We start from the raw sequence: 27,283 nt of genomic DNA on the forward strand, positions 1-27,283 counted from the left end.
CTTGCAGATGATAAAGGGGCATTTTATTTAAGATAAAGATTTAACACCCAACAAAATTCGTTGACCCTTATTTTACCGGTAATTTTGCGATCATTCCTGAAAATTTCACATAATGTTTTACACTTTTGACCACCCATTCACTTGGGTGGTGGAGGCGTAGATTTCTGAGGGTCACAATTCGACCCTCGTGAACGCAATGACCATTGATGGTCATGGACCAATTACCTCTTGGCCAAGTGGACGCGATCAAATGAATCATGTCATCACCTCCGCTTTTATTGAGATGAGACCAACCCCGGATTCCTAACCAAGATATGCTAATCGTTAACTGAAGGAAACGACAAAGATACTCTAACCTAATGGTCCAAATGTAGGGTTTTTCCATCTCATTACAAATAACAAATTTAAATTTTTACAACAACTTGACAATATTCCGTTATTTCGTCAGCTGACTTCCCTAGTATCAGTCCACATCGTCATCCGAAATTTAAAATATTTAAATTTTATTTTTATTATTAATATTATTATTATCAGTGGAGATCATGATTATCGTAACACGTAATCATCATTGATTTAATATTTCAATTTCAATTTTTCACTATTATTATTATCATCATCCGAAATAAAAATATACTCTTCTTCTTCTTCAAATTATTATCAGAAATGAATTTCAGTTGTTACACGGCAGTTAACTATTATGATGTTTAATGCACAACCCTTAACAATTATGGTCTAGTTTGGCATTTAATCAATTAAGACATGATTTACTTGGATTATTATTATTATTATTATTATTATTATTATTATTATTATTATTATTATTTCGAAATTTTATATTTTAATTACAAATCTTTAGAATATAGTCACATATGTTAAATTCCAATATGAACCATCAAGCTCCGAATTCTCATTGGTCGGGACATAACGGTATTCGAACCCGCAACCTTATTTTCGTACTGCCGTTAATTTATTGGAACACCATGTGCTCCCAAGACAAATTTCAAATCCCATGGTACCTCCCAGTTGGGCAAATACATCCAATCTCTGCAAGTGCTAAATTATTCCTTCCTTTTCATTTTGAAGGCCATTTATTCCACCAGAACTCTTCAAAACATTTAATTCACTAATTAATCTTCGGTGTGTGGACTCCCATGCCGCTCATGACACCGGAATCGGCATATTATATTGACGTAGGCCCTAACATCCATCTATTTCTTCATCAACATCAGTAAAGTCAATTTTATCTCATGCCGGATTTTTGTCCCGCACGAATTCCAACATCAAAATTTGCCTCAAACCACTCTGGGCTTTCAATATAGCGTGAACCTCATACACAAGTTCCCCTACCGCTCCTGAACAAATATTTTTGCTTAATTATGGAGTCCAAAAACGTTAAATCAACAATTATTGTAAAAATTCCAATTTACTGCCCGAATTGAAGTCTTCCACGCCACATGTTATCTCCACATTTAAATTACTATAACTTACAATCATTCTATCAAACTAAGCCCGTGCCCTTATTCACAAAGCATTATTATTCAACACGCATTCACACATTACCCACGTTCATTTATCACTCCGAAACTTCTACTGATTATTATATTTCTGTCCACTGGCGAAACTTCGCGCCACAAATAATCATTGATATTTACAGACAATTCAATGGACTTCATTCGGTCCCACAACAATTAAATTCACTTGGCAACCCTCTACCTCTGGATAATCCTACAACATGCCTTAATATCTATAAAGTTTCCGACAACTGATAAAAACACATTTGAGCACTTCTAAAATGAATATTATCTTATCTTTACGTGAAACGTGCTCCTGTATAATTAAAAAAATTTCAAGCACTTGAACAAACAAATCAACCCTAAGCTACACTATTAAGTAATCAAAATTATGATGAGTGCTTGATCTAATTTTGTAATATTAATTTGTCCCTTTGTCTATCTGTGTCTGAATTTATACGAGGCGGGAAGCGGCTCGTTTCACAATCAAGTTACCATATTAAAGAATATGATTTCCTCCCGCTAACGTTAGCAATCTTCAAATTTATATTAATGGGTACTCATCTCAGCCTTGTAGTTTGCTAAACTGGACGAGGAGCAACGCCCCCTGGAATATTTTCCACACTAAATCTAACACTGAAATTTTACACTATCGGCTTTTTATCTAGCCCACTTAATGTAAATATACATTCTTCGCTCCTTCCCCGGACACTAGGAACATGGGATACATCGGTATCCCCTTCAACGGCCCAACGCGCACTCGAAATTCCGACCCAGCACTTCCGTGTTTGTTCGCGTTTCTCCCGTCTCACGTTCGCGCGGCTGACCAGGTATCAGTAATTGACTGTTCACTTGTTAAAATTACGTGGAACACCCGCAACCGTTCTCACGTCACATAAATCCTATTTTTGATATAGAATCTCACACTCGTATCCGTAGGTTTTTATTTAATGAGTGTGGTAACTCCTGCTAGTAGACTGTTCAAATCTGTATTACGAATTAATTCACATCCTGGATCACTGTGCTACGTAACATAATAACATCAAAACAATACTCCACGAGTAAGTACGCACCCAGGCGTAGTAACGGCTCGAACAGTTCTTCATAAATATGTCCTTCGGTCCCCACGACCATGTATTTATATTTATCTGACCCCTCCTCCGAGTTCACGAGAGGTCATCTTAGGTCCCGCAGTTCCAATATCCTCATACGGCTATCTGCGGCCCTGTCAGTGACTTAAACTTGGGATCCACTGATGTAATTATATTATTATAGCCTCTATGCCAATTCTCAAATAATATCGTTCGCTGGTAATTAATATAATCGTGAATTTAGCTCCTGTATCCCGGGCGGGGGATTTCGCGCCGTTTGTAGCGTCTCTTGCCTGCAGCCAATCAACGAATAGCGTCCACAAATTCTCAAAATTACGCCAGTCAGTCTCCCTCAATTAATAACTTTTAATCATTTTATATGGTTAGGCTTCTAAATTTCACCTTATCTCGAATTTATAATCCATTTCCTTCTATAAATTTAATCCGTGGAGTTAACGTTGATAGTGCTTCTTACAATACGAAGTTGTCGTGACTGCTTCTGCCTGGCGAATTTTACGATTGGTCCAAGCTTACACGGGACTGAGAAGTTTCATATTTTTTCTTTAAGTACCATCCGTGGGTACACTGGATTGACGCTGACGTCATTTCTAGGAATTCTGCTTTCGGCCCGTACGTTGTTCCAACTATAACATCGCCCGCGGCCGTGGAATATTCCACTGACTCGGAAATAATTCTGCCTTTCTCTTTCCCCCTCGTCACAATTTCTGAGAAAACTAATTCTGCTGGCCATTGTATTTCTTAATCTTAGAGGAGACATCAGTCTGTGGTAGGTTTCACCATACCAATGGAACTGGGCCATACTTACAATATATAAAGTAAAATATTCTTGCTTCTGAAAATGAAATATATATTCCTCAATAATTAATTATAATTGAATGACGCCTGTCACACCCCCACGGCAGTATAGAAGGTTTAACTTTAAACCAAGATTCAACTTGATGCAAAGTTTAAACCAATGTTGGTTAAATTAATGTTAGTTTAAACTGAGACTTAAACCAGATTAAAATAAGCTTAGTTTAAACTCATTTGGGGAAAACGGCCCTTAGCCAAGGAGCCGGACAGTGGACGAGGAAGAAGACGACTGCCCCTATGAGTAACACATTTCACAGCCTTGAGACGCATTAGCCTGCTCATACTGACACGGCCATGAATAAGCCTGGCTCTTAAGAAGTGGAAGCTACTAGTAACAAGACATACTGGATCCATAAAACTATGATAGCTAGAACATTATAATTTAAAATCGTATGTATTGGCTAGACTTTCAACAATCTCACGGTTAATGACAGTAAATTATGTTATAACCACAAAAGAGTAGTAAAAGTGTTCCTAGTTGATTATCAATCTGAAGTGTTTTTTTTATCTTTTCTGTAAGTTCTCAGAGCAAGACGCGAGTGTCCAGGAGAGGGATGAAATATCATTTTTACCAAGGTTATGTGCACTTGGTAAAAATATACACATATTTGAATCAATTTAAAAGATGTATTTTTAAGCAGAGTGACAGTTGCCAACAATATAATAAAGTGTTTCGTTATTATAACAAAGAACAGGGATAAACACTGTATATACCCTAGTAAATAAATAAGTTAAAAGTTCGTGAGCAACTGCAAAAAGACCTCAATAATGTTGTGAGCAGGTTTGAACTGCTGAACTGAAATATATACAGTACAGTATACGCTTCTATAGTAAATTCACTGAATCTTGGTTTTTAAAAATTCTCCGTACAATATTCCATACGTTGACGCACTCAGAACTTCCAGAAAAGAAACAACACTTCAGACTTGTTAATGAACTAATAGGGAAAGTCCTCTCAGTTGTAATTATTGCGTTGATGGGGTGGAAGTTCCTTATGGGAATCACTGTAAGTAAGGTGTTAATATACCGACAGATCGTCATTGGGATATCATAGAAACGGGATTGTAAAGAAATAATACAGATCTCTCGGTGTTTAGGGGTTGTAGTAAGGATGTAAAGGAGAGTGCATATAAGTCTCTGGTAAGACCCCAACTAGAGTATGGTTCCAATGTATGGGACCCTCACCAGGATTACTTGATTCAAGATCTGGAAAAATCCAAAGAAAAGCAGCTAGATTTGTTCTGGGTGATTTCCGAAAAAGAGCAGTGTTACAAAAATGTTCCAAAGTTTGGGCTGGGAATAGTTAGGAGAAAGGAGACGAGCTGCTCGACTAAGGGGTATGTTCCGAGCTGTCAGTGGAGAGATGGTGTGGAATGACATTAGTAGACGAATAATTTTGACTGGTGCCTTTAGAGGTAGTAATATGGAAACGAATAGCAATCAAACTGACGACGTCCGTTGCCACGTTGGGGCGAAACGCTGATAATTTCACGATTGAAAAGTCTAAAGAGTTTGAATGTTTTGAAGTTGAACATCTTCTCACCGTAAATGCAAACTCGTGTCCTCATCCTGAGGTGGTGCAGCTCTTTTCAGGCACACCCCCATTGGAGGTGAGCTGCATGTACCATTTCAACTACATACCAGCCCTCCTGCCATTCTGAAATTTCTGGCAGTACCGGGAATCGAACCCGGGCCCACGAGGACGGCAGCTAATAACACTAACCGTTACCCTGCGGAGGCGGACTTCTCACCGAAAAGGAAATCTTCATGGTTGTGCCCCGAACAACGGAGGTCATGGGGAGGAGGAAGTGGAAATAAACTCCATTGTCATAAGGCAGCAGGAATAGATGAAATTAGACCAGACATGGTGAAGTATAGTGGGAAGGCAGGGATGAAGTGGCTTCATAGAGTAGTAAGATTAGCGTGGAGTGTTGCTAAGGTACCTGCAGATTGGACAAAAGCAGTAATTGCACCTATCTATAAGCAACGGAACAATAAGGATTGCAACAACTATCGAGGTAACTCATTGATTAGTATCTCAGGCAAAGTATTCACTGGCATCTTGGAAGGGAGGGAGCGATCAATAGTTGAGAGGAAGTTGGATGAAAACCAGTATGGTTTCAGACCGCAGAGAGGATCAGATTTTCAGTATGCGCCAGGTAATTGAAAAATGCTACGAGAGTGTTTATGCTTCGTAGATCTAGAGAAAGCATATGACAGGGTACTGAGGGCTGGAGGACTATAGAATTAATGGTAGATTATTAAAATCAATCAAAGGCATTTATGTTGACAATTATGCTTCAGTGAGAATGAGTTTTTCGTTCAGGGTACTCACAAGTGTTAGACAAGGCTGTAATATTTTACCTTTGCTGTTCATAGTTTACATTGATCATCTGCTCAAAGGTATAAAGTGGCAGGGAGGGATTCAGTTAGGTGTAAATATAGTACCCTAAGCATTCTGACCTATGCTGACGACTTGCTCTTAATGGCAGATTGTGCCGAAAGCCTGCAGTCTAATATCTTGGAACTTGAAAATAGGTGCAATGAGTATGGTATGAAAATTAGCTTTCCAAAGACTAAATTGATGTCGGTAGGTAAGAAGTCCAAGAGGACTGAATGTCACATTGGAAATACCAAGATGGATCAGGTAGATAATTGAAGTACCAGTATTTAGGTTGTGTGTTCTCCCAGGATGGTAATATAGTAAGTGAGATTGAATCAAGGTGCAGTACAGCTAATACAGTGAGCTCGCAGTATTCTGTAGAAAGGAAGTCAGCTCCCGGACTAAACAATCTTGATGATGAAGATGCTTGTTGTGTAAAGTAGCCTAACATCTAGGTCATCGGCCCCTAATGGTATGAATTGTAATGCCAATCATCGAATGACTAGAATAAAAAATGTGATGAAGAATTAATGGATGGATATGAATTTAAAGCAATCAGTGGGTCCTACCCAGAAACCATCATACACAATAGTATTACTAGCCAAGGGACTGCTCCTAAAGCACAATCCTGAATCGAGGATGCTTGTTGTCTAAAAGCGTCCAAAATCCAGGTCAACGACCCCTTATAATGGCCGCTGGCTGTCCGGCCCTGACAGATTGTGATGAAAAGAAAAAAATAAGAGTAGAGAAGAGTATTGCCAACCTGCGGCGATTTGAAACTATACATATAACCTTGAAAACACTATTATAAATTTACAATGTGCCGTATGATTTTAATATTAAATCATTGAAACCTACACCCCTCGTCGATTTGGTATTATTGTTTTAATTAAAGTTATGTTACCACAAAGAATACTAAGAGTTCTGCTAGTGGTAGAATAATCGTCACGGTTTGCAATGCCTGACGTCACTGGCGCGCCAGATTTAAGATTTAACAGCAAGCACCATTCACCGTTCATGTCGCCATGACTCTCTTGTACTGCTAGTGCGGTGATGCCACTTCTTTGAAGAGAAACACGTGGCATCAGTTGCTCGCTAGCCTGCATGAAGTGTATGCATTCACTGTGTGTGTAAGCCGTTTGTTTTTGTTACTGTGACATGGCCAGTGGATCATCGGAAACGACTAAGAAAAAATCAGTTGTTATAAAAGCCAAAGCCGTGAATTTATATACCGGCTTCGTGAATATTTTGAGAAAGAGCGTGAAAACGGTGGGCCTCTTCTTCCTGTTACAAAAGTGGTGGATCGAGTTTGTGACGCTTTAAAAGTAGGTAGGACAACCGTGAAAAGTTTCCAGTGGATCTTAATACACCCTCTGAAGTTCTGCGTACTCCTGAAAAACGAAGACCAAGACATTGTCCCAAGACATCACTAGATGCATTTCAAAAGGATGCGATAAGGCAACATATTTATAGTTATTACAAGAGGAGGGAATTTCCCACGCGTGATAAATTACTTGACTCTTTGAAAAAATCTCGCTTATTCAGTGGAGGAAAGACCAGTTTAAGCAAAATACTGAGAGAACTTGGCTTTCGTTGGAAGAAATTTTCAGGGAGAAAAGCTGCGATTGAGAGAAGTGAAACTGTAGCATGGCAAGGTAGATTTGAGGGAAATTCTGAAGATTAGTCCTGATAAGAGTGGTGTGGTTAGATGAAACGTGGGTAAATGCCGGACATTCTAAAACAGATGAAACTGTAGCAGGGACTTTCAAAGCACCTATTGGGAAGGGAAGTAGGCTTATTTTGCTTCCGCAGGTGGCATTAATGGATTTGTTCCGGGAGCCTTGCTTCTTTTCAGATCAAAGGGCACTCGTGATTACCACGAAGAAATGAATGGGATAACTTTCACAACGTGGTTTAAAATTCTTTGCTACTAAACATAAGTTCCAATTTCATAAGTATTATGGACAATGCCCCCTATCACTCTGTGCAACTAAACAAAGCACCGACAATGAAAGACAGAAAAGATATCATTCTTCAGTGGTTGGTGGGAAATAATGTACCGGGGATATCTGCAGAAATGACAAAGGCGGAGCTGGTACAAAGTGTAAAACTCAATAAGCCTAGATTTTGCACCTACGAAGTGGACTCCATCGCTACGGCTCAGGGTCATAGGGTAATTAGGCTTCCTCCTTACCACTGCCACTTTAATCCAATCGAGTTAATTTGGGCACAAGTTAAAGGATATGTTGCCGAAAATAACAGATCTTTCCGTGTGAATGATGTTGAACGCTTAGTGCATGAGGCAGTCAAACTTGTTACAGCGGATAAGTGGAAAAGTGTTGAGTCACACCTGGGAAGATCTACACAAGGCAAAGGAAGCTGATGGAATTGTTGAATGTCGAATGGAAGAACTTATTATTTCCCTGGGTGAGGATGAAAGCAGTGACTCCAGTGACATTAGTGACAAGGACGAAGACACCGATATTTTCGGAGAGTGTGGCGCATTCCCTTTGGATTAGTCCCTGTGAGTACATAATTTGTTTCATTACAATATTTTATTATTTCGAAGTAGTATAATACAGGGATTCTGCAGCCTCCTCCCGCGACAATTTGAATTTTGGCGGGAAATTTGAATTCTGGCAGGAAATTTGAATTTTTGGCGGGAAATTTGAATTTTGGCGCGAGATTTGAATTTGTAAACAAAGCCACGTGCTTTTTGACAGCTGTCATCGACAACAACGCATCGCTAACCTCACTGCTGCCATCTTGACGGGCCTAAACCTCAGTAGTGCCAACTTAACCTAACTAGCGCGAGGTAAACAAAGCCACGTGTTTTTTGACAGCCACGAGCTTTTTGACAGACAACAACGCATCGCTAACCTCAGTACTGCCATCTTGACGGGCCTAAACCTCAGTAGTACCAACTTAATCTAACTAGCGTGTGGTAAACAAAGCCACGTGCTTTTTGACAGCCACGTGCTCTTTTGACAGCTATCATCCGCCATCTTTAAACTACAGAGCACTGTGCTGCCCTCTTTATCGTAGTAGATGTAAAATTCGTCACCTGTCATCGGCAGTGCTGCCATCTTGGCGGGCCTAAACCTTAGTGCTACCAACTTAACCTCACTAGCTCGAGACAAACAAAGCCACGTGCAGCTGTCATCCGCCATCTTTAATCCAGAGAGCATCGTGCTGCCCTCTTTAGCTACTTACCTTTGAAATGTGGTACGTCACAGCAGTCATCCGCCATCTTGCATCCGAAACCTCATTGCTGCACTCTTTAGCCGAAATGTAGTGGCGGCAAATTCCACGTGCTCTTGTTTGGAAACAAAGCCACGTGCAGCTGTCATCCGCCATCTTTAATCCAGAGAGCACCGTGCTGCCCTCTTTAGCTACTTACCTTTGAAATGTGGTACATCACGGCTGTCATCCGCCATCTTGCATCGCAATCCTCAGTGCTGCACTCTTTAGTTTGAAATGTAGTGACGGCAAATTCCACGTGCTCTTGTTTGGAAACAAACCTATGCGCTTTTTTGTCAGCTATCATCCGCCATCTTTAATCTAGAGAGCACCGTGCTGCCCTCTATGTGGTGGTGGTAAATTCTACACGCTTTACAAACCCATGCGCTTTTCTGACAGCTGTCAACCGCCAGAGAGCACCATGCTGCCCTCTTTATGCCGGTGGCAAATTCTACGTGCTTTTTGACAGCTGTCATCCGCAAGAGAGCACCGTGCTGCCATCTTTAGCTAGATACCTTTGAAATGTGGTGGCGGCAAATTCCACGTGCTCTTGTTTAGTAAACAAAGCCACGTGCTTTTTTGACAGCTATCATCCGCCATCTTTAATCAATAGAGCACTGTGCTGCTATCATGCGGGTAATTTCGTCAGCTGTCATCCACCATCTTTAATCTACAGAGCGCCGTGCTGCTCTCTGTAGTAGCGGGCAATTTGAAAAGTTCTGTTACTTGTCATCCGTCATCTTTAATCAACAAAGCTTCGTACTGCTATCTTTAGCTACATACATTTAACATGTGGTGGCGGATAATTTGAAAATAAAAAACCTTCCGTTAGCTATCATCCGCCATCTTTATTCAACAGAGCATCGTGCTGCTATCTCTAGCTACATACATTTAACATGTGGTGACGGCAATTTGAAATTCTATCTAGATGCCATCTTTAAACAACAGAGCACCGTGCTGCTATCCCTTTGAATTGTGGTGACGGATAATTTGAAATTCCGTTAGCTATCATCATTAAACATTAGTGCATTCGCTAACCTAACCTCTCATCTGCTATCTTGAAGGAGATTATACGACACCTCCTCTACCTCATGCTCTTCCTCCTCCTCCTCCTCCCCTACCACCTCCGCCTCCTCCTTCTCCTCTGTCAAGGCATAGCTTTATCGAACACGCATCGCGAAGGCAAGAGTGTGCAGCGATATGCATGTTTAGACTTGCGGATTACGAACGAAACATAACAAGACTTGAATCGAATACTGCACTCGATGTCGTTAACTTCAACATGTGATTAAAACATTGTCTGGTGTGTTCAGAACACTACATAAGTAGAATCGAACGCTGTACAACATGTTAGGGGATACCTTTGTTCTAAGAAGATCAGATTGAAACATAACAAGACTAGAATTGAACACTGCACTCGATACAACATGTGATCAGAACATTGATTGATGTGTTCAGATCACTAAACAAGTAGATCCGAACATTGTACAACATGTTAGGGGTACCTTTGTTCTAAGAAAATTAGATTGCAACATAACAAGACTAGAATCGAACACTACACTCGATGTCGTTAACCTTAACATGTGATCAGAACATTGATTGATGTGTTCAGATCACTAAACAAGTAGAACCGAACACTGTACAACATGTCAGGGGATACCTTTGTTCTAAGAAGATCAGATTGAAACATAACAAGACTAGAATTGAACACTGCACTCGATACAACATGTGATCAGAACATTGATTGATGTGTTCAGATCACTAAACAAGTAGAACCGAACACTGTACAACATGTTAGGGGATATGTTTGTTCTAAGAAAATTAGATTGCAAAATAACAAGACTAGAATCGAACACTACACTCGATGTCGTTAACCTTAACATGTGATCAGAACATTGAATGATGTGTTCAGATCACTAAACAAGTAGAACCGAACACTGTACAACATGTCAGGGGATACCTTTGTTCTAAGAAAATTAGATTGAAACATAACAAGACTAGAACCGAACACTGCACAACATGTTAGGGGATACCTTTGTTCTAAGAAGATCAGATTGAAGCATAACAAGACTAGAATCGAACACTGCACTCGATACAACATGTGATCAGAACATTGATTGATGTGTTCAGATCACTAAACATGTAGAACCGAACACTGTACAACATGTTAGGGGATACCTTTGTTCTAAGAAGATCAGATTGAAACATAACAAGACTAGAATCGAACACTGCACTCGATGTCGTTAACCTTAACATGTGATCCGATACAACATGTTAGGGGATAACTTTGTTCTAAGAAAATTAGATTGAAGCATAGCAAGACTAGAATCGAGCACTGTAAGAACATTGTTTGATGTGTTCAGAGGAAACGTACAACTTCAATGATTTACCTAGTGTAAAACACACACTGTGCACATATCGCATAGCTATCTCGCCTATCACTTGCCTAGTATGAAAATCAAAAACACACTGTGCACATATCGCATAGCTAACTCGGCAACACTTCAAATGATTTGCTTAGTACGAAAATAAAAAAATCTATACCGCGTAGCTAACTCGTTCATCACACTGCTAAGACGCTTAGTAATTGCAAATACACTGATATATGTCATACGAAAATCAAGAAAGCATACTGCGTAGCCAACTCGCTCGGGTCACTCGCTTAGTAATTGCAACACGACTAGAACACTGATACACGTTACTCTTTTTCTTTTTCTCGAAACACACACACACACACACGGATAAGAATGTTCCGAGATACTACATACTTACATGTTAAAAAATAGGGGGATGAAAGATCATAAATTATATGTACACATGTTGTCTCCTCCAAGTTGTAAGACGAAATAGACGCAGTACTGCGAGTTTCCGCTCTAGCTAGCGAACGGAAGTAGCATGATATCTCAGCAAAAAAAAAAAAAAAAAAATACGCGTGAGCTTGCAAGTCAGACACAATGATGGATACCGCGATTCAAATCCTGGCAACTTATGCCGTCAGGAAGGGCATCCGGCGAGCATAAAGCTGTAAATCCCAGATTCTCATGTTAGAAAGGGCAACTTGTTGTAAACATTCTTAATCCCAGTTCTTTGACGTCAGGATGGGCAACCGGTCGAAAACAATAGTGTATGATGTAAGAGGCTAGATACTGCTAGTTTTGCGTCAGGAACGGCAACTAGTCTTAAAACAAATTCTTGCGATTTAAAATCTTAGTTTTGCGTCAGGAAGGGCATCCGGCTATAAAACAATAGTTCGTTATACAGCGATTTAAAATCTAAGAAGAGCATCTAGCTGTAAATCCCCGATTCTCGTGTTAGAAGTTGTAAAGCAGATTCTTAATCCGAGTTCTTTGACGTCAGGAAGGGCAACCGGTCGAAAACAATAGTGTATGATGTAAGAGGCTAGATACTGCTAGTTTTGCGTCAGGAACGGCAACTAGTCTTAAAACAAATTCTTGCGATTTAAAATCTTAGTTTTGCGTCAGGAAGGGCATCCGGCTGTAAAACAATAGTTCATGATACAGCGATTTAAAATCTAAGAAGAGCATCTAGCTGTAAATCCCCCGATTCTCGTGTTAGAAGTTGTAAAACAGATTCTTCATCCGAGTTCTTTGACGTCAGGAAGGGCAACCGGTCGAAAACAATAGTGTATGATGTAAGAGGCTAGATACTGCCAGTTATGCGTCAGGAAGGGCAACTAGTCTTAAAACAAATTCTTGCGATTTAAAATCTTAATTTGCGTCAGGAAGGGCATCCGGCTGTAAAACAATAGTTCACGATACAGCGATTTAAAATCTAAGAAGAGCATCAAGCTGTAAATCCCCGATTCTCGTGTTAGAAGTTGTAAAACAGATTCTTAATCCGAGTTCTTTGACGTCAGGAAGGGCAACCGTTCGAAAACAATAGTGTATGATGTAAGAGGCTAGATACTGCCAGTTTTGCGTCAGGAAGGGCAACTAGTCGTAAAAAATCTAAGAAGAGCTTCTAGCTGTAAATCCCCGATTCTCGTGTTAGAAGTTGTAAAACAGATTCTTAATCCGAGTTCTTTGACGTCAGGAAGGGCAACCGGTCGAAAACAATAGTGTATGATGTAAGAGGCTAGATACTGCTAGTTTTGCGTCAGGAACGGCAACTAGTCTTAAAACAAATTCTTGCGATTTCAAATCTTAGTTTTGCGTCAGGAAGGGCATCCGGCTGTAAAACAATAGTTCATGATACAGCGATTTAAAATCTAAGAAGAGCATCTAGCTGTAAATCCCCGATTCTCGTGTTAGAAGTTGTAAAACAGATTCTTAATCCGAGTTTTTTGACGTCAGGAAGGGTAACCGGTCGAAAACAATAGTGTATGATGTAAGAGGCTAGATACAATACAACACAATACAATACAATAGATTTATTTTGTCTGGCAAGATTAAGGCCATTAGGCCCTCTCTTCCATCTAACCAGAAAAGACAGTTTTTACATGTGCAAAATTGAAATAAGTACACTTACAATTGAAACATCTTGCAACTACTAAACAATACAATATTATGATTAAAAAAGAAAAAAATAGGAGAATGATGAAGATGATGATGATGATGATGATTATTTACACAATTATGACATGATTAGCTAATTTCTATTATCCTTGGTAATAACAGTGGGATTATATAAATTCTATAGTTTGAGGAAGGCTAAATCTACAATATCTCCATAGCATTACTTAGTAGGTAGCGGTGACAGCAGGCGAAGCTCCTCTGACAGAGACGGATAGTGCATTCCATTGTCGTGCCGAAGAAATAACAAATGAGTTTCTGTATCGTGTGGTGCGGTGAGGTGGAATAGATAAGTGTGTATCAGATTTTGACCGTGTTCCAAAACTGTGATTGGATGAGAGGTGATGAAATTGACTGTACAAGTAGGGAGGTGAGCATGAGGAGAGTATTCGACGAAGAAGGCATAAAGCATGAAGATTACGGCGCTGTTTGAGTTTTAGCCAACCGAGTTCATCGTAGGCAGGTGTAACATGGTCAAAGTAACGTAGGTCACATATATAGCGAACACAGGCGTTTTGCGCGCGTTGTAGTTTGTCGTTAAGAGTAGTAGTCAGGTCGTTGTACACGGCGTCACAGTAGTCGAAGTGAGGCAATACCAGAATGCAAATAAGGCGTTCTTTAATATTCGAGAAAATATGTTGCGGAATCTTCTAAGTGAGTTAAGTGTCGCAAATACTTTCCTGGAGATGCTGGTAACCTGCTGCTTCCAAGAAAGATGTTCGTCTATCATAACGCCGAGACCTTTGACAGATTCACTGAAATTAATGGGTGAATTTTGTAGGTAAAGTTTTGGTAAAGTGAATTTGCTTATAGTTTTTGAACAAAGCCGAGGATGTGAAATTATTATAGCTTGAGATTTTACGTTATTTAATCTAAGTCCATGCATGTCAGTCCAGTTACAGATTTCTTGTAAGTCTCTATTGAATTTTTTAATTTCGTCGGTTAGTCTTTCCGGTTCACAGTGCAAGTATAATTGTATATCGTCAGCGTACATGTGGTGTCTACAGCTGTTTAGCAACGACGTAATATCATTGATATAGACAGAAAATAGAAGCGGTCCTAGGACAGACCCCTGTGGAACACCAACCTCTACGGATCGCCAGGACGAATATTCATTGTTGTTGTTTCTTACACACTGCAGACGACCACGGAGGTATGAATTCATCCACTGAAGACTGTTTGTCGAGAACTGGAGTTTAAATAGTTTGGAAAGTAGTATGTCTATGTCAACAGAGTCGAAAGCTTTAGAGAAATCAAGAAGAGCTAGTATGGTAACTTGTCTTTTGTCCATCGCATTGCGAATGTCGTCTGTAACCTTAAGTAGTGCAGTAGTAGTGCTCTGGTTACGTCGAAAACCAATCTGGTGTTCTTCAAGAATATCGTGTATTTGCAAGTAGGTGGAGACTTGTTGGTGTACAATGAATTCTAGGGCTTTTGAAAGGACCGATAATATGCTCACAGGTCTATAGTCAGTTACGTCTTCAGGCGGTGATTTTTTAGCGAGCGGGACGACAACGGCAGATTTCCATAAGGAGGGATACGTGCCAGTCATTAGTGAGTGGTTAAATATATGAGTTATAGTAGGTAAAATTATGTCAATTATTGTCTTAATAAGTTCTATTTCTATGTTGTCTATCCCTTTGGACTTCGATTTTATTCTAAATATGGCTTGTTTAATTTGCGAGGGTGTCACATGTGAAAAGTAGAATTTTTCTCTGTCAGGTGCAGGGGAGTTGCAATTGCTGTATAGTGTTCTATGTTTCCTTTCTCTGTCAATGGTATGTCCGGGAGTGGTAAAATATGTATTGAGGGAGTCGAGGGATACGTCAATAGGATGGTCGTCTCTTTGTTTACCTATTCCCATGCGTCTTAGTTCTTTCCAAGCCATAGCAGGTCTAGTATTTTTATTTAGCAGGGTATGTGCATGTCTAATTCTAGCGTTGCGTACTGACTGCGATGTTTTATTTCGTAGCCGTTTAAATGCGTCAAAATTGTCTTGTGTCGGTTGTCGCTTAAACTTTCTATGTGCGGCATCTCGTCTTGCCATTAACTCCTTTAGCTCTAAGTTTAGCCACGGTGCTGGGGCTCGCGTTACCCGTACTGTTTTCGGCGGGGCGTGTCGATAATAGAGCGCTGTCAGATATTCGTTAAATATGTTTACTTTAACGTCAATGTCGTCAACTGTCAGTATATGGTGCCATGGAACATCTAGTGCGTCTTCAGTGAACATACTGTAGTCAATTTTAGAGAGATCTCTGAATGTAATAGTCCTTGGTTTTGTCTTTCGGGTCTTTAAGGAGTAGGATATGTATATTAGGTCATGAGCTGAAATTCCTGGTACAGATAGTCTGTCCGTGTTGTAGTACTTTGTCTGTATTCTTGACAATCAATAAGTCGATTCTCGTGTGTGACGTGGGGGTGTGGTGAGTAGGGAGTGTTTGCAAAATGCTCATATCGCAAGATGTAGTCATGCTTAAAAGCTGCCGACATTCGGCATTGTTGTTTCTGGTGTCTGTGTTAAAGTCGCCTATGACAATCACATGTTCATATTGCGGGAGTACGCGTAACAATGCATTCTCTACGTCCTCCAACTGTCCAATCGCAGGTGGCTTGTACACCACACAGACAGCACATTTCTGATGGGCTACGATTATTTCCAAGAGTAGGAACTCCGGTCGTCTATTGTATTCGCTATCTGAACATGCAATTATCCTAAGCTTTAAACTGAATTTGACTGTCGCTGCTACACCTCCTCCCCTCTTTCCAGCTCTGTCGTTCCGAAGTAAACAGTAGCCAGGTATATTGAAAGTCTTCGAAGGTATCAGATCATGAAGCCAGGTTTCAGTGAGAAGGCAAACATCCGGGACAAGTTCTTTAAGTTCGTGGAAATGGGCAGACAATGAATGTACATTTAGATGAGCTATATGGAGACCTTTAGGGAAAGAGGAAACTTCAGCTAGTAGCAGGTCTCTAGTTGAGTGAGAAGGAAAGGGGGGTAATTCCAGGAGGGGTCAGTGGACAGTTGTCACAAGGTCGTGTTCTGTTTGTGGAGAGTGGAGGGGTGAGTGAGGCCTTGAACGGGATTGTGGCTGGGAAGGAATGTCCGGTACTGTCAGAGGAGAGTAACCCATTAGTGCTCGTTGCCACCTTATGAAAAAGTAATAATTATGCGAATGAGATAATCTAACTAAAGTGAGCTAATCTAATTGCCTTATGAAAAATTAATAATTATGTGAATGAAATAATCTAAGTACAGTGAGCTAATCTAATTAAATTACACTAAGGTGGTATTTAAATAAAATGAAATATAGTAAATAGAGATCAGAACAGTCAAGTGAATTGTCCGTTTAGTTGCTATCTCTATCCTCCGGTAAGTCACACAGCCGGTTAATGCGCACTTTGCCCCCATCGGATTTCTTAATGATGATATCGCCGTCTGCAGTCCAACAGTTCGCTACATGGAAACGGTGAATGGCAGCCTTCAGTATGGAGAGTCTAACGGACGTGAGATCTTCGCGGATGGTAACATGAGTGCCTTTTAGTCTCCTTTTGTTACGGAATACTTCTTGTCGTGTACGATAGGAAGTAAACTTGACAATGATAGGCCGAGTTTTCCCTACTGATTTAGGCCCAACACGGTGACTTCTATCAATATCATTGATGTTTATATTCACGCCTATATCTCTGAAGACGTTTACAGCAAGTTCGCCAGTATTTTCTTGTGAGCTCTCCTGCACTCCAAAGATTCTAAGGTTATTTCTCCCACTATATTGTTCGAGAGAGTCGCTTCTAGCTTCGAATTCTGACCTAAGTGCCTGGATTTCCTTGTCCCGACACTCAAGTTTCTTCTTTAAATCCACTACAAGTTCAGCATTGAACTGGAGAGATTTCTCTAGTTCCTTAACGACAAGTGTGGTCACTCGCTCCGATATCGCCTCTATAATTCTGTCCAGAAACTTACCCGAGCTGAGAGTCTCATTCAGGATCCTCGTGACGGTCTCTTCCACGAGGTTGGCACTACCGTTCGCTTCCTTGCTGTTGCGCTTGTTACTCCTGGTCATCTTGTTTTACAATGGAATATTTTAATGAACTGATAAAAATATGACCACAACAGGGAGACACTTTCACTTTAAACACTTTCAAACTATGTTTGCACACTTTAACACAACGTTTGATATATGTTACTAGGAAATAACACCTGCTAATTCACTTTGACTGAGGAGCTGATCTCACGCACGTCCGTCAGCCAGTTTTGCGTCAGGAAGGGCAACTAGTCGTAAAACGAATTCTTGCGATTTAAAATCTTAGTTTGCGTCAGGAAGGGCATCCGGCTGTAAAACAATAGTTCGTTATACAGCGATCTAAATCTAAGAAGAGCATCTAGCTGTAAATCCCCGATTCTCGTGTTAGAAGTTGTAAAACAGATTCTTAATCCGAGTTCTTTGACGTCAGGAAGGGCAACCGGTCGAAAACAATAGTGTATGATGTAAGAGGCTAGATACTGCCAGTTTTGCGTCAGGAAGGGCAACTAGTCTTAAAACAAATTCTTGCCGTTTAAAATCTTAGTTTTGCGTCAGGAAGGGCATCCGGCTGTAAAACAATAGTTCGTGATACAGCGATTTAAAATCTAAGAAGAGCATCTAGCTGTAAATCCCCCGATTCTCGTGTTATAAGTTGTAAAACAGATTCTTAATCCGAGTTCTTTGACGTCAGGAAGGGCAACGGGTCCAAAACAATAGTGTATGATGTAAGAGGCTAGATACTGCCAGTTTTGCGTCAGGAAGGGCAACTAGTCTTAAAACAAATTCTTGCGATTTAAAATCTGTAAAATATATTTTTATTCCCAAGAGAATCGAACCCGAGACTGCCGGGTGAGAGGCACGCACACTAAACCAAAGTGTAGGCTATAGGTTACATTTTTTTTGTTCTACAGTCTTTGAAGTTGTATCGGCGCAGTCATTCTGAGCGAGGCTTGGAATGCATGTGTTAGCTGAAATTGTACACGTATCTTCCGGCTGTAGTAACCTTGAACGAAAACACTGCGTGGTGATAAGCTACTTGTAACTCACCGTGTAAGTTCCTAACATAAATTATCATGATTGTACGGAGAGGTTAAAACACACAGTGCCAGCATATAGCCCACTCCTATCGAAAGAGCCTGCACGGCGCCGGCATGTAGGCTTCTCCTGTTGAAGGAGCCTGTACAAGGTTTAACAACTGCCATCAACAGCCCTTACTTAACGCTGGCTTTTTGCACGCCCTCGAAACTGCCTAAGAATGTAATATACTACCGTAGGGGGAAGGTAAAATCCGGTGCCGGCACATAGCCTACTCCTACCGAAGAAGCCTGCACACAGCTTAACGCCTCCACCCGACAAATGAATCACCCTCAACACTCTTGTACTCACAATCATTTTCGAAGGAGTCTGCATAAGGTTTAACGTCCCCATCAACAGCCCTTACTTAATGCTAGCTTTTTTGCACACCCCGCCTCTTAGATCATACACCATAGTTTTCCGACCGGTTACCCTTCCTGACTAGGATTTTAAATCGCAGTATACGCGATAAATTTGTTATAGCGAGTTTTATAACTAGATATCCCGGTACCGGCACATAGCCTACTCCTACCGAAGAAGCCCGCACAAGGCTTATTGCCTCCATCCGACAGATGAATCACCCTCAACACTCTTGTACTCACAATCATTTTCGAAGGAGTCTGCACAAGGTTTAACGCCCCCCTATCAACAGCCCTTACTTAATGCAGGCTTTTTTGCACACCCCGCCTCTGAGATCATACACCATACTTTTACGACCGGTTACCCTTCCTGACTAGGATTTTAAATCGATAACTATATGTCCCGGTACCGGCACATAGCCTACTCCTACCGAAGAAGCCTGCACATAGCTTAACGCCTCCATCCGACAAATGAATCACCCTCAACACTCTTCAATCATTCTCGCTACTTCGGAAGATAGCGGGTTCGAACTCCTACTGTTAGAAGCCGTAAAAAATAGCAAATGCTAGGCGAGGAGGACCTGCGCGATCGTCATAACATGATCTAGCCGGATGCCCTTCCTGACGGCATAAGTTGCCAGGATTTGAATCGCGGTATCCATCATTGTGTCTGACTTGCAAGCTCACGCGTATTTTTTTGCTGAGATATCATGCTACTTCCGTTCGCTAGCTAGAGCGGAAACTCGCAGTACTGCGTCTATTTCGTCTTACAACTTGGAGGAGACAACATGTGTACATATAATTTATGATCTTTCATCCCCCTATTTTTTTAACATGTAAGTATGTAGTATCTCGGAACATTCTTATCCGCGTGTGTGTGTGTGTGTGTGTGTGTGTGTTTCGAGAAAAAGAAAAAGAGTAACGTGTATCAGTGTTCTAGTCGTGTTGCAATTACTAAGCGAGTGACCCGAGGGAGTTGGCTACGCAGTATGCTTTCTTGATTTTCGTATGACATATATCAGTGTGTTTGCAATTACTAAGCGTCTTAGCAGTGTGATGAACGAGTTAGCTACGCGGTATAGATTTTTTATTTTCGTACTAAGCAAATCATTTGAAGTGTTGCCGAGTTAGCTATGCGATATGTGCACAGTGTGTTTTTGATTTTCATACTAGGCAAGTGATAGGCGAGATAGCTATGCGATATGTGCACAGTGTGTGTTTTACACTAGGTAAATCATTGAAGTTGTACGTTTCCTCTGAACACATCACACAATGTTCTTACAGTGTTCGATTCTAGTCTTGCTATGCTTCACCTAATTTTCTTAGAACAAAGGTATCCCCTAACATGTTGTATCGGATCACATGTTAAGGTTAACGACATCGAGTGCAGTGTTCGATTCTAGTCTTGTTATGTTTCAATCTGATCTTCTTAGAACAAAGGTATCCCCTAACATGTTGTACAGTGTTCGGTTCTACATGTTTAGTGATCTGAACACATCAATCAATGTTCTGATCACATGTTGTATCGAGTGCAGTGTTCAATTCCAGTCTTGTTATGTTTCAACCTGATCTTCTTAGAACAAAGGTATCCCCTAACATGTTGTGCAGTGTTCGGTTCTAGTCTTGTTATGTTTCAATCTAATTTTCTTAGAACAAAGGTATCCCCTGACATGTTGTACAGTGTTCGGTTCTACTTGTTTAGTGATCTGAACACATCAATCAATGTCCTGATCACATGTTAAGGTTAACAACATCGAGTGTAGTGTTCGATTCTAGTCTTGTTATTTTGCAATCTAATTTTCTTAGAACAAACATATCCCCTAACATGTTGTACAGTGTTCGGTTCTACTTGTTTAGTGATCTGAACACATCAATCAATGTTCTGATCACATGTTGTATCGAGTGCAGTGTTCGATTCTAGTCTTGTTATGTTTCAATCTGATCTTCTTAGAACAAAGGTATCCCCTAACATGTTGTACAGCGTTCGATTCTACTTATGTAGTGTTCTGAACACACCAGACAATGTTTTAATCACATGTTGAAGTTAACGACATCGAGTGCAGTATTCGATTCAAGTCTTGTTATGTTTCTTTCGTAATCCGCAAGTCTAAACATGCATATCGCTGCACACTCTTGCCTTCGCGATGCGTGTTCGATAAAGTTATGCCCTGACAGAGGAGGAGGAGGAGGCGGAGGTGGTAGGGGAGGAGGAGGAGGAGGAAGAGCATGAGGTAGAGGAGGTGTCGTATAATCTCCTTCAAGATAGTAGATGAGAGGTTAGGTTAGCGAATGCACTAATGTTTAATGATGATAGCTAACGGAATTTCAAATTATCCGTCACCACAATTCAAAGGGATAGCTGCACGGTGCTCTGTTGATTAAAGATGGCATCTAGATAGAATTTCAAATTGCCGTCACCACATGTTAAATGTATGTAGCTAGAGATAGCAGCACGATGCTCTGTTGAATAAAGATGGCGGATGATAGCTAACGGAAGGTTTTTTATTTTCAAATTATCCGCCACCACATGTTAAATGTATGTAGCTAAAGATAGCAGTACGAAGCTTTGTTGATTAAAGATGACGGATGACAAGTAACAGAACTTTTCAAATTGCCCGCTACTACAGAGAGCAGCACGGCGCTCTGTAGATTAAAGATGGTGGATGACAGCTGACGAAATTACCCGCATGATAGCAGCACAGTGCTCTATTGATTAAAGATGGCGGATGATAGCTGTCAAAAAAGCACGTGGCTTTGTTTACTAAACAAGAGCACGTGGAATTTGCCGCCACCACATTTCAAAGGTATCTAGCTAAAGATGGCAGCACGGTGCTCTCTTGCGGATGACAGCTGTCAAAAAGCACGTAGAATTTGCCACCGGCATAAAGAGGGCAGCATGGTGCTCTCTGGCGGTTGACAGCTGTCAGAAAAGCACATGGGTTTGTAAAGCGTGTAGAATTTACCACCACCACATAGAGGGCAGCACGGTGCTCTCTAGATTAAAGATGGCGGATGATAGCTGACAAAAAAGCGCATAGGTTTGTTTCCAAACAAGAGCACGTGGAATTTGCCGTCACTACATTTCAAACTAAAGAGTGCAGCACTGAGGTTTGCGATGCAAGATGGCGGATGACAGCTGTGATGTACCACATTTCAAAGGTAAGTAGCTAAAGAGGGCAGCACGGTGCTCTCTGGATTAAAGATGGCGGATGACAGCTGCACGTGGCTTTGTTTCCAAACAAGAGCACGTGGAATTTGCCGCCACTACATTTCAAACTAAAGAGTGCAGCACTGAGGTTTGCGATGCAAGATGGCGGATGACAGCTGTGATGTACCACATTTCAAAGGTAAGTAGCTAAAGAGGGCAGCACGGTGCTCTCTGGATTAAAGATGGCGGATGACAGCTGCACGTGGCTTTGTTTCCAAACAAGAGCACGTGGAATTTGCCGCCACTACATTTCAGCTAAAGAGTGCAGCACTGAGGTTTCGGATGCAAGATGGCGGATGACTGCTAGAACGTACCACATTTCAAAGGTAAGTAGCTAAAGAAGGCAGCACGATGCTCTCTGGATTAAAGATGGCGCACGACAGCTGCACGTGGCTTTGTTTATCTCGAGCTAGTGAGGTTAAGTTGGTAGCACTAAGGTTTAGGCCCGCCAAGATGGCAGCACTGCCGATGACAGGTGACGAATTTTACATCTACTACGAAAAAGACTGCAGCACAGTGCTCTGTAGTTTAAAGATGGCGGATGACAGCTGTCAAAAAAGCACGTGGCTGTCAAAAAGCACGTGGCTTTGTTTACCACACGCTAGTTAGGTTAAGTTGGTACTACTGAGGTTTAGGTCCGTCAAGATGGCAGTACTGAGGTTAGCGATGCGTTGTTGTCTGCCAAAAAGTACGTGGCTGTCAAAAAACACGTGGCTTTGTTTACCTCGCGCTAGTTAGGTTAAGTTGGCACTACTGAGGTTTAGGCCCGTCAAGATGGCAGCAGTGAGATTAGCGATGCGTTGTTGTCGATGACAGCTGTCAAAAAGCACGTGGCTTTGTTTACACATTCAAATCTCGCGCCAAAATTCAAATTTCCCACCAAAAATTCAAATTTCCCGCCAGAATTCAAATTTTCCGCCAAAATTCAAATTTCCCGCCGGAGGAGGCCGCAGAATCCCTGTATTATACTACTTTTCGACACTACTATTCTATGAGCATATTGAAGTTTTATTGTAACAGCGACGTTTTTATTGCCACGTTGATACTATTTTCAGTTTTTTTTAAATTCTGACTTGTTACAATTACGGTGATACTATTCACACAGTTCGGTTTTAATGTTGTTATTTTATATTACGTCTGTAGCCTACTGTTTTTGAGTTACGGTTGTTCTATTTTCTGAGTGTGCTTAATTTTGACTGCAGTGTTTTGTTATTATCTTTACGCTGTTTTTGGAATGTGCATAACTTCGAGTGGAATGTTTTGTTATATTTACACTGTTTTGGAGTGCAGTTAATTTTACTTGGAACGTTTTATTATTATGATTACCATAGTGTTGCTTTTCAATATATCAGAGGTAATTTTAGCACATTTCCGTAAGCATTTCCGTCGCATTAACACAGAATCTGATCTACGCATACGTGAAATATTTTAGGTGTGTGTGTGTTGTTTATATCGTATTGTTCAAAATCGGCAACACTGTCTGAGAAACGTCAGAGCCGGACAGCCAGCGGCTCGACTGTGTCGCTGGTAACGTAGAATCATGCTATTTGTCATGTTGCGGTACTAATCAAAAGTAGCGTAGACCTATGGTGTTTCTCACATAATGGCGCCACTCATAGGCAAGGCAAACCCATGGTTTTCCTCACCTAGGTGTTCTAATCACAGGCAACGCTGACCCATGGTGTCGCTCACAAGGGTACGACTCACGGGTACTGGAAACCCTCAGTGAACCACCCTCTGCTGCTACTAATCACAAACCTATTGTTTAGCTATCATAGTGGTACTACTCACAAGTAAAGGCGAACCATGGTGTTCCCCGCGTGATGGTACTAATCACAATTAATTTCATGGTTCTAATAAAATCACTTCTTGGTCACCCCTTTTAGTCGTCTGTTACGACAGGCAGGGGATACCGTGGGTGTATTCTTCGTCTGCGTCCCCCACACACAGGGGGTCAAAACTATCTTTACATCGGTCTGTTTTCAGACCAACTTTGCTTTACGGGAGTGAAAGCTGGGTGGATTCAGGATATCTTATTCATAAATTAGAAGCAACAGACATGAAAGTAGCGAGAATGATTGCTGGTACAAACAGGTGGGAACAATGGCAGGAGAGTACTCAGAATGAGGAGATAAAGGCTAAGTTGGGAATGGACTGGATGGATGAAGCTGTACGCATAAACCGGCTTCGGTGATGGCGGCATGTGAGGCGAATGGAAAAGGATAGTTTAGCTAGGAGAGTAATGGACTCTGTATAGAGGGTAAGAGAAGTAGAGGTAGACCAAGACGACGATGGTTAGACTCGGTTTCTAACGATTTAAAGATAAGAGGTATAGAAATAAATGAGGCCATAGCACTCGTTGCAAGTCGAGGACTCTGGCGACATTTAGTAAATTCACAGAGGCTTGAAGACTGAACGCTGAAAGGCATAACAGTCTATAATGATGATGTAGTCAGCGTGTACTTTATATCTTGTATTTTTAGCTGTGGCGACTGGTGTTGTGTGCTGCAACCCATCCTCCTCCCCCCCCCCCCCTCCAAAAAGTATTTAGAAGCGTGCGGTTTTCAACGGGCACTCCACTGAGTTGTCAATATTGAACAAACACGCGTGCAATGACAAACATTCTCGAACTCAGGAACACTTGGTGTGAGCGCTCAGAAACACAACGTGTCAATGTTACCAAAATCATTGAAATAAAACCAGCAAAATTACATGTCATGTTGTTATTTATAAACTAGACGTTTTGTAATTAAAGAACACCACAATATCATGTCGTTATTTTGACAACACAAAAAGTACAACTTTTATAGCTCATCGATGTCCGGCTCCATGGCTAAATGGTTAGCGTGTTGGCCTTTGGTCACAGGGGTCCCCGCAAGGTTGGGAATTTTAACCATCTTCGGTTAATTTCGCTGACACGGGGGCTGGGTGAATGTGTCGTCTCAATTATAATTTCATCCTCATCAAGACACGTAGGTCGCCTACGGGCGTCAAATCAAAAGACCTGCATCTGACGAGCCGAACATGTCCTCGGACACTCCCGGCACTGAAAGCCATACGCCATTTCATTTCAGTTCATCGATTTACAAATGGGGCTATGGATTAGACAAGTTGGGGGTATTAAAAGACCTGGCGGGAACAGTAGATGGCTTCATCTACAGTATTTTGTTTTCCCGTTTGCTTTGAGCGATCCCCTCTAAAATACTACCGCTGAATCCACGTTCTTAATAGTGTTGGCTACTGAATGCATGATTCGAAGCAGTGTATCGATTCATTGAAGTGTCCGAGTGAATCGATTCACAGGAACGGCGAACTCACGGCACACGATTCAGCTTACTCCCAGCGGACAGTGCTGAGTGGCGCACTCACTGGGCGTTGACGGGGAGCCGAGCTTCCGATGCAGCGAGACAGTGAGCCATGGCACGCGGATAGAATCGTGAACGAGCCGACTCAGTGAGACACAAGATAAGCACGGCTCCTTATCGGCTCACTGGACACGCGGAGAACCGAGCTTCCGCTGCAGCGCGACATACAGTGACCCATGCTACACTGAAAGAATCGTATGCTATAATGGACTCTCGAGCTCAGCTCATTTGAAAATAATACCCATTTGCATTCACTGTCCTCTTGTTACAGCGAGGTTTAAATAATAGATGGATTTATTTGCAGTGTTAAAAAGGTAGTCACAACATAATTCTGAAGTAGCTAGTAAGTAGGTAGGCTATTAGGTTATACTATTTATTAGTTTAATGAATCTTAGTATTATAACTTAGTTGACATTTGACAATTAAACTCGACTCTAGCCTGCCCTATGACTATGAGTCATGCTCATGACCACTCAAAAGTACCTGTTTTATATTGGGAAGAACGGCTCAGTATTTTCTCAGTTCATACGTCACATCGTTGCACAAGACTTCAATCATATGTGGATGGACGCAATAACTTAACCAACAGTATGTTGAATCAGAAAACCAGTGAGCTACTGTACATCTCGAGTAGCCTATACAAAATATGACGATTAAAAAAATCCTCAGCTGATAGAAAAATACATATTTTCAAAAATGACTGTGCGAGTTGTCGTGCGGTTAATATCGCGTGGCTATGCGCTTGCATTCGGGGGATGGTGGGTTCGAATCCCACCGTCGGCAGCCGTTAAGATGGTTTTCCGTAGTTTCCCCATTTTCACACCAGGAAATGCTGGGACTGTACCTTAATTCAGGCCATGGCTGCTACCTTCCTAATCCTAACCTTTCCGACCCTGCGTCGCCGGAAACCTTCGATGTATTAGAGTAACTAGCATTTTTTCTAAGAAAGGAGTTCATAGTATGAAGACCAGATGGCAGCTGCGAGCACTGAATGCTGTTGCTGCTGTCTTACCAGCACATACTACACAGATGCAGTAGGAGCGGTGACCAATGAGCCGTGAATCGAATCACTGTATCGATTCAGTAACGTGAACGGAATCAAATGAATCGAATGTGCCGTCACTAGTTCTTAAGTGTGACTAGTGCTGCCTCGCTGTGTAGTAATGTCGGCATCTCACTCGCTGACCTCCGTTGAAGACTCTCCTGTTATTTTTGATCGGACGAGTGGCTATCCATCTTTACTGCAAGCTCCCGCCGACCTGAACAAAGCACATTGGCCGACTCCTCGTTGGATGTTAGCCTACACCATGACCACCACCACCACCACCACCACCACCACCTCCACGACCTCTGTCCTCACCTTTTCCTACCATCCTCTGACGACTCTTACGTCTTCCCATCCGTCACCGCTTATGTCCACTTTTCTTGCTCTGCCGTTACCTCTTCGTTCAATCAGTGTTCCATCTTCTCCCCCCAGCAATCTACATCAGCACCACCGTCGACTCCGTTACAACCATCTACAACCGCACCAGCAGCAGCCGCCAGCCAACTGTATTCACCGCCGTCAACCTCATCCACTGCAGCTGTGTCGTTCGCGGCGTCGACCCTCTCCTTCCAGCAACAGA

The sequence above is a fragment of the Anabrus simplex genome, chromosome 1 (assembly GCF_040414725.1).
Source record: "Anabrus simplex isolate iqAnaSimp1 chromosome 1, ASM4041472v1, whole genome shotgun sequence".
NCBI lineage: Eukaryota > Metazoa > Arthropoda > Insecta > Orthoptera > Tettigoniidae > Anabrus > Anabrus simplex.